This window comes from Carassius auratus, chromosome 19 (genome assembly GCF_003368295.1).
Source record: "Carassius auratus strain Wakin chromosome 19, ASM336829v1, whole genome shotgun sequence".
In the NCBI taxonomy this organism is placed as follows: Eukaryota; Metazoa; Chordata; class Actinopteri; order Cypriniformes; family Cyprinidae; genus Carassius; species Carassius auratus.
The window spans coordinates 24,125,684-24,140,299 of NC_039261.1; the positions used below are offsets into that span (position 1 = coordinate 24,125,684).

Here is a 14,616-nt window from a genome sequence, read left to right on the forward strand (position 1 = left end):
TTAAAGTGTACTCTGGACTTTTTCCCTTGCCATATAAAACGTGAAAGCATTTTATCCCATTCTATTAATTGTTTTCCGGTTATCTGTGTAACATCTATCTATCTATCTATCTATCTATCTATCTATCTATCTATCTATCTATCTATCTATCTATCTATCTATCTATCTATCTATCTATCTATCTATCTATCTATCTATCTATCTATCTATCTATCTATCTATCTATCTATCTATCTATCTATCTATCTATCTATCTATCTTTAAAGTATTATTTTGTTATTATTATTATTATTAACAACATACAAAAATAACTAACTGTGCATGATAAAGTTAGCGGCAGTGACTCAGGTGTGTGACACCTGCTCCTGGAGTTGTTTAGAGTCCGGATCAATATAGCTCGAACTACATTTCCCATGAGGCTGCGCGTATTCTCAACGCGTGAGAGAGTGAGTGAACGCTGAGAGTCGCGGAAAAAAGGTTTGTCATATTTTGGTTTTTAACCCAATGTTTCATCCCGCACCAGGCAAAGTAGACGAGAGAACCGCTGATCGTCGCCCCACAGCCTCGGCACACTTTCAGACAGATATGAGCGGCAGCGGGCGGCCCAGGACGACCTCGTTTGCTGAGCCTCAGGGGGCGTCCGGAGCCGCTGCAGCATCCGCCGGAGCCGCCGCTGTCGTGGGGAGCAACGCAGGAAAGCCCGGGGTCTCGCAGGCCTTGGCGGACAGTTCCTCGGCTTGCGCAAATTTAAAACTGTCTAGTAAGTATAAAAGCGAAGTTATCTAATTTACGAGTGGGCATATCGTATGGACATATTGTGTATATATCTGAACAATACACCCATGTTTTCCTGAAATTGACATTTATGTCATCTTCACGAAACTAGCCTAAGCTAATCAAGGAAAATTATTTATTTAAATTATAAACCGAGAAATACTGACCAACTGTGCGGCATAAAGGCACATTAAGGAGTGACGTTACCGTGGTACAGTGATGGTAATACCATGGTACTTTTATATAACATGGTACTGATTTCCATATGAATGTGCATTTATGTTTAAATGGAACATATAATAATACAATGGAGCTTCCAGAGGAAACTGTAGTACAATGGTCCCATATCCCAAATTAACCCAACTTTACCATGATAAGATGTGAGAAAACATGGCAGTACCCTAGTCAGTGCAATAATGGACAATGGACAATGCTAAGTAGGCAGCACACTAGGATGTAAGACTCTATAATACACTCATAACAAGAACAGCTGGTTGACCAGTGTGTTTCTCCTTTGTGCTGTTATTAAAGTGATTGTTTAAATGCTTTACTGGGCACCTTACTAGAGTGTAGGGCATGATGTATAGGTGGTAACTACCCTTCCTGACACACCCTCTCATAATGCCCTTTGTGAAGGTCAGGGCCATATTTAGTGATATATGTGCCATGTTTCATTTAGACTTGCACACTGTTTTTACTAAGTACACTTGCATTAGGCTTTTTATTTTTAAGCTGATGTCCAATATGCATATCATTCTACAGCTTTTATACCATATTTGCAGTGGCAGTGATGCTTACAGGAAATTACCTTTTTTAAATCATAATATGTGAATATATTTACTTAACCGTATGTTTTGAATCAGTATACCCTGAATATGCAAAATCAGTAGGAGTATATTTATTTTAGAGAAAAGCATTGCTGAATGAATGTACTTGCTGCAAGAACATCATCCCTGACCAACATTTTCTGGTGCGTATTTGTCTGTTTACACCCAGGGAACAATCTGATCTAATCAGATCTAATGTCTCAAATGTGTTGTAGGAGACAGTGGGAAGGTGACCACAGTGGTTGCCACCCCAGGCCAGGGCCCGGATCGCCCGCAGGAGGTGTCCTACACCGATATCAAGGTGATCGGTAATGGCTCGTTTGGCGTGGTGTATCAGGCACGCCTCATTGACAGTCAGGAGTGGGTGGCCATCAAGAAGGTGCTTCAGGACAAGCGCTTTAAGGTATGACACAGTCAAGCATATGAATACTTGCTGGCTTTTTCTGTTCAATCACACACATTTTTTTAAGAGTAATTCCTGTGTACTAGTTCTCAACTGCATAATCTGGTACTAAATTACACATAAACTGTAATAGAGTTTGTCTCATAGTCTTTGACGTCAGCAACAACAAGAACACTGAAAATCCTAAGTTAGAAAAACAAAAATTCTTTTAACAAACTACTAAATAGATGAGTAGAATTTCAGTCTATTTTTTTCTCTATTATACAAGCATGTTAATTGTAATTAAATTGAATTATTGACTAGCTCACAAACTCTATTTTATTGCGTAACATGGAATAGTAAATTTTTAATAGATAACAGAACATATAAAAAATGTTATTTAGTAGTTAAAAATAAAGCAGAAAGAAATATAATAATAGATGGAAAACAAAAACTTTAACAAAAAAAAATTCAAAAAAAAGAAAAAAAAACTAAAATTAATATGAAAAAATAAAAGCAAATTCAAAATGTTAATAAATACTGTAATAATATATAAATAATATTAACCTAACACTGATTGTGACCCACCAGTTAGATTTGTTTAGATTAGATTAGTAAAGATTACTAAAAGAGTAATGTATTATGTAAATTCTAAGTGTTCTAAATTCTTTGTTACCTGTCAGTCAACAGATGCTTTTCATTCAGAGTGACTGGCCTTAAGGCCCGTTCACACCAAGCATGATAACTATAAAGATAACGATAAAGATATAGTTCTAAATATCGTTCTCAATATTAAAAAATAGCAGAGTCCGCACTACAACTATAACGATAAAGGCATAGAGAAACTGTATCGTTGGAATCATTTTCAGAACGATTTTTTTCCAGCTGATGAACGATACAAACATTGACATCCAATCAGAATCCACCCTGCTGTAACGAGCTCGAGGATTTAAAGTGGCAGACTAGGGATGCACGATAATATCGGCACAACATCGGTATCGGCTGAAAAAAGCTTAAAATGACCATCATCGGTATCGGTCGATATGAATATTTCTGCCGATGAGCCAAACCGATATTCTCCAAGTTAAATAATTGACCTGTTTTTCAGATGTGAATGTCTGTCTACATTTGTAAAATAATACATTTATGGTAGAATCAGTACAGAAGAGATACATGGATTTCTCTTCAGTAAAATTAAAGTTTAAATATTTCAGGTGAAAAATGTGTATATCTATCGGTATCTGCATCGGCCAAAATTATTTTGAAAATATCGGCATATCGAATATCGGCCAAAATCCAATATCGTGCATCCCTATGGCAGACGCACGTGCGCTCAGAATACACAGACGATATCGTTCACTGGTGTGGACGCTAATATCGTTATCTTTATAGTTATCGTTCTTGGTGTGAACGGGGCTTTACAGTAATTGGGATCAGTCTTAGGTTAAGAGACCTTCTCAGTCTCAGTATTCTGTATTGAATATCTCACCAGTATGTTATTTGACCGACACATCCTCTATTTCAGTGTTACACCTTACACTACCAAACCCTACACTGTGTCCTCGAACGAGGCTCTTAAACCCAGGCTGCTGTAGGGGAATTGACTGTGTGTAAATACTGTGACTGCTAACAGTCTTTCTCTGTGTTTGTGAAGAACCGAGAACTTCAGATCATGAGAAAACTGGACCACTGCAATATAGTGAAGCTGCGCTATTTCTTCTATTGCAGTGGAGAGAAGGTAAAAGAACTGGGTCTATATTTACACTACTGTTGGAAAGTTTGGGGCCAGTAATGTTAAAAAAAAATTTTTTTTTTCATATTTTTAGCAGGAATGCGTAATGCATTAAAATGATTTAAAGTGACAGTAAAGGCATTAATGATTTTAAAGAAAGATTCCTGGTTGCCACAAAAAATATGAAGCAGCTCAACTGTTTTCAAAATTAGTAATAATAAGAAATGTTTCTTGAGCATATTAGAATGATTTCTGAAGGTGATACTGAAAACTGGTGCAATGATGCTAAAAATTCAGTTTTGCAATACATGGGAAGAAATTACATTTTGAAATGTATTCAAATACAGTTGCTTTAACTGCAATGATTATATTTTGTGATTAAGCAAAATTAGGTAGTTTTATTATGTTGTTCCAGGATTAGCATCATCTGTTTATTGTTTGTCACAATTTTCAGAGGTTAATTAATCTTTATTCCACAGAAGGACGAGGTGTACCTCAATCTGGTGCTGGACTATGTGCCCGAGACCGTCTACAGGGTGGCACGGCACTTCAGCAAAGCTAAAACCATTATTCCCATCTGTTATGTGAAGGTGAAGTTGACTGAACAAACACTTCAATTCTTGAAATTTTAACAAGGCAACACATCAAAATCTACCATTTTATTCTCTAGAAATATATTTGGTGTAATTGTGCACAATTAATCAGTTCATGCTGTTGATATGAAGCTTTATTTGTACTTCCATGACTAACAAACACAAGCAGCTTTCAGTTAGGCTAATGTTACTACAGTAAGAATTATTCCTTTCATGATTAATGCATTTAGCTGTTTGTCTACTGTTTTATTTGATATCTTTTATGTTGTCACTGTGGGAAAATCACTGACACACAGCCTCTCAAGGCTTATTGCTTGAATAACTTTTCATGCTCCTAAAACAACTCTTATTTTTGCTGACATAACCAAAGCCATAAGGACAGGAAATAAATTAGATAATAATATTACTGCCTATGTTTCCCAATCCAGTCAAATCATGAGTCCCAAGGCCCGCCGTACATTATTTCCTGCATTTCACTTTGAAATGAATCACATTGTAAGAATTTGTTTATTTATTTATATTTTTTGATGTATATTTTACTGATCTTGCCAGAATGTGTGTGTGCGGAAATGTACAATTTTGCATTAGTATTAAATATTTTTGTTAATGCTTTGGAAAGGATATATAAAAAAAAATATAATAATGAATAAGAAAACAAAAAAACAATAGCTAAATAATAAAAAAAACATTACTGAATAATGTTAATATAAATGAATAATAAATTAGTAATACAAAAATGCAGGCTGATTGAGACATTGCCTTTTTCTTTAATATAAAGATGCTTACTTGTCTTCTTGTTTTCTCTTAGGTGTATATGTATCAGCTTTTCCGCAGTTTGGCCTACATCCATTCCCAGGGCGTGTGTCACAGAGACATCAAGCCACAGAACCTTCTGGTGGATCCAGAAACAGCTGTTCTCAAGCTCTGTGACTTTGGCAGGTCAGCGATGTGTGTGAGAGAGAGAGCGTGATGGCTTCTGATGGCTTCTCAAATGTGTCCTTCTGCCCGCCAGTGAACATTATGTTCAGTTTTAATGGCTGTTACACTATAATAGTCATTTTATTTTGAGAGTGCAAGTGTGGGTCTTAGTTGGTGTCTAGATTTGATGTGTATTGGCGATGCATTAACTCGCCCTGCCTCTGGTCTTTGTAAGTTATATTTGTTTTTGATAGTGCGATGTTAAATATGTTCTTGTCCACGGTTCATTGACAAAAGCAATATACATTCAGATATTGATGGGATGGGGCAGATTGTCTCTCTGATGTGATCTTTCGTCCTTCAGGCCAAACTCTGGCTGCTTTTTCTCATGGATATCAAAGCTGATTTTAAGAGAACCTTTTGAACCCTTGGATGATAGGCAGATGGGTTGACCACTGTAATCCAGACCACATTTGTTTAATTCATCGCAATTTTCAAGTATTTAATTTGTGATTGTGTAAGGCACTTGAAGGCATTCAATCCATTAGGTTTTCTTTTGAGAGAACACGAACGCTGCTTTTTATGTCTGTAAAAAAGTGGACAATTTGGCAACTCAAGGGCTTGAAAATAGTTATTTGGCTGAGTGGAGAGATGCACATCAGACTGGAATAATCACTTTGTTTGAAAGCGAATCAGCTGTATCGAATTGAGGAGCTTTTTTTACTCTCTTTTGTATTAGGTTTGAGGGAGACTTTATGGTATTGTTTTGTTCAGGAGCTATAAATCTAAAAAAAAAAATTATACCGACTGTGATGAAAGTTTTTCTCATAATTCAAATCTGTCTCTCTCAGTGCAAAGCAGCTGGTGAGGGGTGAGCCCAACGTCTCTTATATCTGCTCACGGTACTATCGCGCCCCTGAGCTCATCTTTTGGTGCGACAGACTACACCTCTAACATTGACATCTGGTCAGCTGGATGTGTGCTGGCCGAACTGCTGCTGGGACAGCCCATCTTCCCTGGAGACAGTGGTGTGGACCAGCTAGTGGAGATCATAAAGGTAAACCTAACCCTTTTGAGATGTACTTTTAGATTCAGTTCAGTACTCTTAGGCAAGTGTTTCTTGTGGAGCAAAGCAGCACATTAGAATGACTTTCAGCTTGAAAATTCAGCTTTAAAAATTACATTTTAAATATATTTTGTTATTATTAGGGTTAGGTTGTTATACTATTATTATTTTAAAGGGGTCATATGATGCAATTTACATTTTTCCTTTCTCTTTGGACTGTTACAAGCACTTGGGGCATAAAGAAGATCTGTAAAGTTGCAAAAATCCAAAGAGAGATATTCTTTATAAAAGTTAAAAGTCAACCACACCTACCTAAATTGGCTCATTCTTACACACTCCGACATGTCTACGTCACGATGTGGGAAGATTTACATGACACCGCCCAAATGTTCACGCAAAGAAAGAAGGTGTAACTTTTTTTCTGTCTGTTGCCGCAGCCGTCATGTCGTGGAGATGCTGTTTCGTTGTAAAAGCAAAGCTACTTTGTTTGCTCTTCTGATAGAAGACACAACTAGAAATCAGTGGTTAAGTTGTATTTACAGTACAACACTGTTCTGGAACAGTTCAACCACAAATATACAGAAGGTGCAGCTGACTTTGTGGAGGACAAGGGCTGTCTCCTGGAAAAGTAGCCTACAATGCCAGTGTCTGTTTCTGACAGTCTGGCGTTTCTGACTCAGAGTCTGTAAGTATATTAACATATTTAAAAATTTACCACTGATAATTCAAACCTGAGTTTTGAGCAGTGTAGAGTAGTGTTTGTTGTTTCTCCGATCATAAATGCAGACATGGTTTAATGTTTACGCAGCGCAATACACAACGCATAAATCACAGTATAAGTCATTATAATCAGTAATTATGTCCCCACTGGATGCAACGAATGCCTCGTTGGTAATGGGTTTTATTTTTCTCATCCAGCCGGGACACACTGCATCACAGTATGGTGAGGGGTGTAACATTTCTATCACGTGCTTGAGGTGTTCTGCCAATCACAACTCACTGGATAGCTGGCCAATCACAGCACACCTCGCTTTTCAGAACAATGAGCTTTGTAAAGATCAACGGATTTCAGAAAGGCAGGGCGTAGAGGAGAAACAATAATCTACAGTATGTGGAAAATAATGTTTTTTTTTTATTTTTAACCTTAAACCACATAAACACATTGCATTACATAATGATATTTTTAGCAACATCCTATGACCCCTTTAAATTGTAATAATATTTACCAATATTGCTCTCTTGATTTTTTTTGCAGCCTTGCTGAGCATCAGAGACTTTCAAAATCCATGAATGCTAGTGTTTTTTTTTTTACTTTTCACCCAGCATTCTTTACGGATGTTTCTGTCTGTCCGCTCAGATACTTGGAACACCCACAAGAGAACAGATCCGTGAAATGAACCCGAACTACACCGAGTTCAAATTCCCACAGATCAAAGCACATCCATGGACCAAGGTAAAATCTCTCACAAATATCTGACTCACATCTACAGCCAAAGCCATGAGATATCAGTTAGCTGTGTTACAAAACTGGCTTCTAAATATTCTCAAGTAACAACTTCTGCGAGTTTACTGCTTGTTCTGTCCAAGAGACGGGAAGAAACCATCTGACCGACATGTAATGAAACGATTTTAATAACTTACATAGGTTTTAGACTAGTTTACCAAATTCAGCAGTTACAATTACCTTTCATTTATCGTTTAATTCTCTACAGAGCCCCAGACAACAACAAAAAAAATCAATTAAGGAGCAATTGGCTCCTATAAGAAACAACTGACTAATGAGCTTCTAGATGCCACAAGGTTATTCTGAGGTCAGTGTAATGTTACGTGGCATTGTTTACCTAAACTTTACACACTTTCCACAGTTTGAAACACTCAGTGAGTGCTTACACAAGACATTTCAATAAGTTGTACTGTATCTTATAAAATAGCTTACTTTTTGATGTTCATACATGTTAATTTCAGACTATAATAAAGAGAAGAAAAGAGAAAGATATAACAGGTTCACGTTCCGCTTGAACTGAAGCGCTAAAGCAATTGCTCATCACACATTAATGAGCACCAAAAGAGTATTTATTTGTAGAATTTCGTTATAAATTGCTGATTATTTGTTTAATAAACGGTAATATAGCACAAAGCTTATTGTGATTAATGGACATTAGTAATGATTATAAATGAGAATTGTTAATGTCCACACACTTTTATTTCACACGTCTTTGTCATCTTCAATCTCTCTCATGCAACACAACTGGAGATGAGGACTGTTTGAATACCTTTTTTCCACTAAAACTTTGATGCACATCATTTTATTTTATTTATTTAACCTTTATTTAACCAGGAGAATCCCTTTTGAGATTAAAAACCTCTTTTGCAAGGGTGACCTGGCCAAGACAGGCAGCAGAATATAAAACGTAATACAAAAAAATAGGTACAGACAAATAGCACAGAAAACTAAAACTAACACTTCAAATCATTTGCAATCATTTCTACAATCTAAAAAAAAATTACATATTAAGGCATCTGCCTCTACGTCTTTCATTTAAGATTGAAATGTATTTAGCGAGACTAAATCAGTTACTTTCAAGTCTTTTTGCAACTTATTTCATGCCGAGGGTGCAGAATACAGAAAAGACTTCTTTCTCAATTCTGAGTCTTTGGCACAGAGAGCATAAAAAAGCCCTGAGAATGCAAAAAGTGTCACCCATTGCTTTTCTGTATGATATAGACACATAGGTAGCTTGGCAGGAGACCAAGAATTGCCTTCTATATAAAAGTGTACCGATGACATAGCCTTCGAGTGGCTAGAAGAGGCCATCCAACCCCAGAGTATAGCTCACAGTGGTGAGTCAGTGCTTTGCAATTTGTAATAAACCTCAACGAAGCATGGTAAGCTGTGTCAAGCAGATGAAAATTCTGTGCAGAAGTATGCATGTATAAAATATCACCATAATCCAAAACAGATATATACAAAAAAAGAGGTGGCAGCCATTTGCTTTTTTGCATTAAAAGAAAAACACAACTTAATTTGAAAATAAAAACCAAGTTTTAGCCTCAGCTTTTTCACCAGGTACAGCACATGTGGTTTGTAAGTTAGGGAGTCATCTGTAGAAAAGAAAAAAAAAACTCTGTCATCTCAATAGTAAAGTGACCACTATCCTCAATATTCACTTTAAGACCCTGTTTCAACAAAACCCAACCACAGACAACTTCACAGAGCCAACATCTGAAGGAGCTGCAATTGCTTTAAATGTAATCGCAGACACCAATGCTGTGATTCATCGGTGAATTCACACGGTGCATTTAACCTGGACACTGTTCAGAAGTTGTAGAATTCTGTTCTAAAGGGTTAGAAGTTGTATTAAAGGCAAGTGGTGGTAAAGAAACAGGTGTTCACACATTTTGTCTATTTTTCTTTTCTGTGTGTGTGTGTGTATATATATATTTTTTTATTAATTTTTTCAGTGAGTATCTAATTTCAGTCAGCTGTCTGTTGAGTCTAGCATGGTTTCCTCTCGATTGACGTTTCTCTTTCTTATGTCATTCCTCCACAGGTGTTTAAACCCAGAACTCCGCCTGAGGCGATCGCCCTGTGCTCTCGGCTGTTAGAGTACACACCAGTGACACGACTGACTCCGCTCCAGGCTTGTGCTCATGCCTTCTTTGACGAGCTGCGCCAACCTGGCACCCGTCTGCCCAGCGGTCGAGAGCTGCCTCCGCTTTTCAACTTCACCAACACAGGTGACTCAAACTCACTTTAGCCTGTGTAGAAAACATAGAACTCTCACTAACAAAACAAATGAAAATACTCCATGCCGTAGGGCAGGCTATGCCTAATGGAAAATAACAAATAACTTGCATAAAGTTTAAATAGGTATACAAAACTGGAAATAGGCTAGGTAAACATGTATAATATATAGCATAACCAAATAAATAAGAAACGTAGAAAGGCACGGCATACACCTTGATGTCAAATAAAATAAATAATTAACAAAAAGTTTAAATAAAGTAAAAATCAGCAAACAATATGGAACCAATTGAGTAAGAAACTAATGTAAAAAAAAACGTCCAAAATCTCAACAGGCTTTTCATAATCAAAAATATTGAAAAACAGGCGCTTTTGCATTTCGTTTGGAAACTAAATCATCCATCATCATCTTGTCTGTGTCTCCTCACTCTTCTTTTCAGTCAGCTCGACTCACTGGAGAAATGAAATCTGATCTGTGAGGCTACTGTCGTTCGGCCACGCTGCATTGAGCAGCTGCGTTCAGTTTTTAATTGTAGTGTCTGTTCTTTTACTGAACTATAATGATTTTTATTACTGTAAAAACATCTAAATGGTGATGGGGGTCGGTGCCATAGTGGGCAAGTGACGTGCACGGTGTTGTGGTTTAACACCGGTATCACCATGTTGTCATTAATTATGATGACATATATGATGTTCTTCAATGCAGCACAAGATGTTTATCACTGAATAGTGATTTAAATTTCAAATATCTTATGGTCGTTTATAATAATTTTTTGATACCTTTACATCCTTTTTTTTGAAGCTTGAAAGCTTTAATCCCTATGGAAATGAATTGCACGGCCAGTACAAATCTCTTTTTGTGATCTGCATAAGAAATAAAATAATGCAAATTTGGAAAGACTTGAGTGTGCGTAAATGATGACAGATTTTTCATTTATGGATGAACCATTCCTTTAATTCTGAGGGTTAGAGAGAGGGCGGCAAATGGTCATGTAAAACTAAATTACAGCTACGTTTGATGCAAGAAACCTTGACTAATATAATTGGACTTCAGGGAAGAAAATACATCAGAAGCGATTGAGGGGAGACTAGCAGCACTTGCTCAGCCCCTCCAAAATATCCTGTTGCTTTTCTTTCTTATTTAGACTTTTTTCCTCTTTTGGTATAATGGTGATGCAGTGCTTGCACATGCTTTTTTACCATTCAACTGCGAGATGGTTTGTGTGAAACGTTTCTGTTCTTAAGAGCTTTCGATATATTTCTTCTTTGTTGGTTCCACTTGGAGGTCTGTCAACAGAGTGTGTTTCTCTTTATTTCAGAGCTGATGATTCAGCCGCAGCTCAATTCCTCTCTCATTCCACCTCATGCCCGCGCACAGACCGTAGCTTCCTCCAACGGTAATGTTCTTATCCTTCTCACTGATGCTCTGCGAGGGGATGGGGTTAAGACAACATGAAATCAAAAATCATCTTATTAACTTAATGTTAATAAAGCCTTCCTGTTTTGTATAGTGCACAATTAATCAGTGTATTTATTCCAATTAGAAAAACGCTGCTTCTCATTATCTTTCACGGACAATAACTTTCCCTGCTTCTGAAATAACTTTTCTGATGTAGTAACATCCTACTTGGGTATTAATTTAACTCCTGTGTATATATTATTCTTTTAAAGTAAAAAAAAAAAGTCTCTTTTGCTTACTAAGGCTGCATTAATATTAAAGTGCTGTAAATCCCAATTATTCACATCCAAAATTAGTTTTTGTTTAGATAATACGTGTGTGTGTGCTGTGTTTTATTATGTATATATAAATACACACACATGCTTTTATATATTTGAAAAAAAAAATGTTATGTGTATATATTAAATATATTTATATAAATGTATATACATGTAAACAATTTTCTAAATGTATACTGAATGTGTATGCATTTATAAATAGACAATAAATAAACACAATACACATAAATATATTGTGTAAACAAAAACTTTTATTTACTTCCTTAGTGTCTGTTTATCTTGCTGACCCAAATGTTTGAACACTAGTGTAAATAACATTTTGTCTGTTTATGCCTTGTGTTTGCTGATCACACTGACAAATATTTTATTGATTTTGTCCCCTTTATTCTCTTCCAGATGTCTCTGAAGGGTCTGTACAGCCCGGATCTACTCTGACCAACAGCAACTGAGGCTGCCTCTCAAAAAAATCAAGCTTACACACCACAGCATCTGAGCCATCTCAGCGCACATCTCTCCCTCTGACCACACACACTCAGTCTTACACACTCTATACCTCGTACATGGCCTTTCCTACCTATAGCTACATTTCCAGCCTGATTCTGGTGTCACACGTGGCAGAATTACCAGTTTCTGCACGGCGGTCTGGGAACCCGGAGTTTGCTGACTGTTGAACAAACTTACAGTCTACAGAGAAACATCCTGGACAAACACATACACCCCAACACACTGCCATACACAGGCAAACAAACAACAACAACAACAAAAGTTATACTGCTAATATTTGCTTCAGATAATAGAGGTAGTCGATCTCGAGAGCGCTGCGTACGCTCCTAGTAAAGCTCACGCGCAACCATAACGCAACTCCCGGTGTGTTTTGGAGGTCAAATATGATTGGTTCAGTGGCTAGGGGCGGGTCCTCTGTCTTAATTTGTATCTTAATTTATTTCAATCAGAGTGATCGATGGATGTTTCCCCTTGATTTGTTTAGGAGTAACACTCTTGTCCCTCTCAATAACCCTATCGGGTGTAAAATAGATTTAGCAGGGAGCAAGCAGTCACGGTAAATGATGTGTCTTGTAAATGTCAAGGAGAAGAGGTGAGACTAAATGTGGTGGTTTTATACAGTTATTTTATTGTATTTAAAAAAAACTTTTACCTTCTAGCAAATATATTTATTATTTTAAATTGGTGAATGGAATGGGCTTTTGGGACAGAATCTGCAGTCGTTTCTCTGTGGAGCAAAAGAAAAGCTAGTTGAGAAAAGGTTTAACGCTGTCGTTGACCATTAAGAAGGGAGAGAAAGAGATATGCAAGACTTTATTGTTGTACTGAACTGAAGTGACTTTATATTCCTGGGCATTTAATTATCATTAACTGTTAATGATCCTCTGGGTCTAGGCTTAATTTATGCTTGAGATTACCAAGTCTTTATATGTGTTTAAGTGACGTCAGGTTTCATAATTCAGTGTTTCATTCAGTACGTCTTCAATCTTTCTGTGGTGCTCATGCTACTCTCATGTTTTTTTATGTTGTTCAGTTCAAGCCCTGTGTAAGATGTAAATACAGACACTGTACTGATGTCTTTCTCTCCCTTCATCTCTCTTGGGCTGTCTTCTCTAAGCTCTGAAGAGCTTGACGTCCGTTTTGTTTGTCATTTACAGTATTTATTGTTTTGCACTGTAATGTTGGGGCAGAAAGTTTCACTTTTTTTCTTTTTTTTGTGAAATAGTAAGCCTTGTCAGCGTACTGTATGTCAGTTCATAAGCTCAGCTCTCAATCTGTGATAAAAGAGAATCATTTTTTGAGCGTGCGTGTCCAGAAGGGTCATGCTTTGTTCGTTACTTGGAAATTTGAGCAGATTTTTCTAAAGGTGCACTGGAAGCCATGCTCATACGGTCAGTTTTTCATGACAGGGACGGTCTCTGAAGTGAATCGGCTGCTTCGTGGAGGTTTTGCCAGTCTGTGAATCAAGCCCATAGCATCATGTATGTGTACTCTTAGAATTTTTTTATTTATATATATATATATATATATATATTAAATGTGTATTTGGCTTTGAAGTTTATTTTCCTCTCCTTGAAGGCTTGTTAAATGAATTGAGACCAGTCTGGAAGTCTCTTCCCCTTCATTGCTCCTATAATCCTTCCCTCCCTCCGTTTCTGCCTTAAGCCTGCCATACAAACGTTCGTCTGTTATTACCTTTTTTTTTGTTAATTGTAAATTTCTGCCTCAGCGTTCTGGCCCAGGGGAATCGTGTCCTGAGAAAAAGAGAGAGACGAATGGAGAGAGCTTGTCAGAATAAACTGAATTCATTTAATAAAATGATGAAACTGAGTTTTCAGAGGCAGTGCTGGTGTGTGTGTGTGTGTGTGTGTGTGTGTGTGTGTGTTGTGCTGCAAGTGAATTTTACCTTCTTACCTGCTCAATTTACATCTATTTGAAAACATTTATGGTGCAGCCAAAAGTGAGACCACTGAAAATTTGTGATGGAAAATCTGTTTTAGAAACGGATGTTTTCACTCAATTATAGAATTTGATATATAATATTAATATATTATAATATTATATATTATAATTTACATAATAGCAACTATTATTTTGTAATAAAAACGAATTGTATTCAAATAGAAAGCATTTTTACTAGTGGTCTTGAACCAATAAATTTAAATAATATATTAATTGTTGAAAACAAATTGTATTAATATAAATCAATGCAAAATATTAGGATTCTTGAATGTTTGAACCCTGCTTAATGTATATACTTGTATATTATGTATACTAATGTATATGTTTGTGAAATATGCATTTGTTACAATATTTTTAATTGGTTTTTCATTTTATC

The 14,616-nt window shown here is 36.6% G+C and overlaps 1 pseudogene; it reads left to right on the plus strand.

Annotated features, from left to right (window-relative positions):
- The first annotated feature begins 427 nt into the window (after positions 1-427).
- Positions 428-14,105, plus strand: LOC113119872 (glycogen synthase kinase-3 beta-like; annotated as a pseudogene).
- The last annotated feature ends 511 nt before the right edge of the window (positions 14,106-14,616 follow it).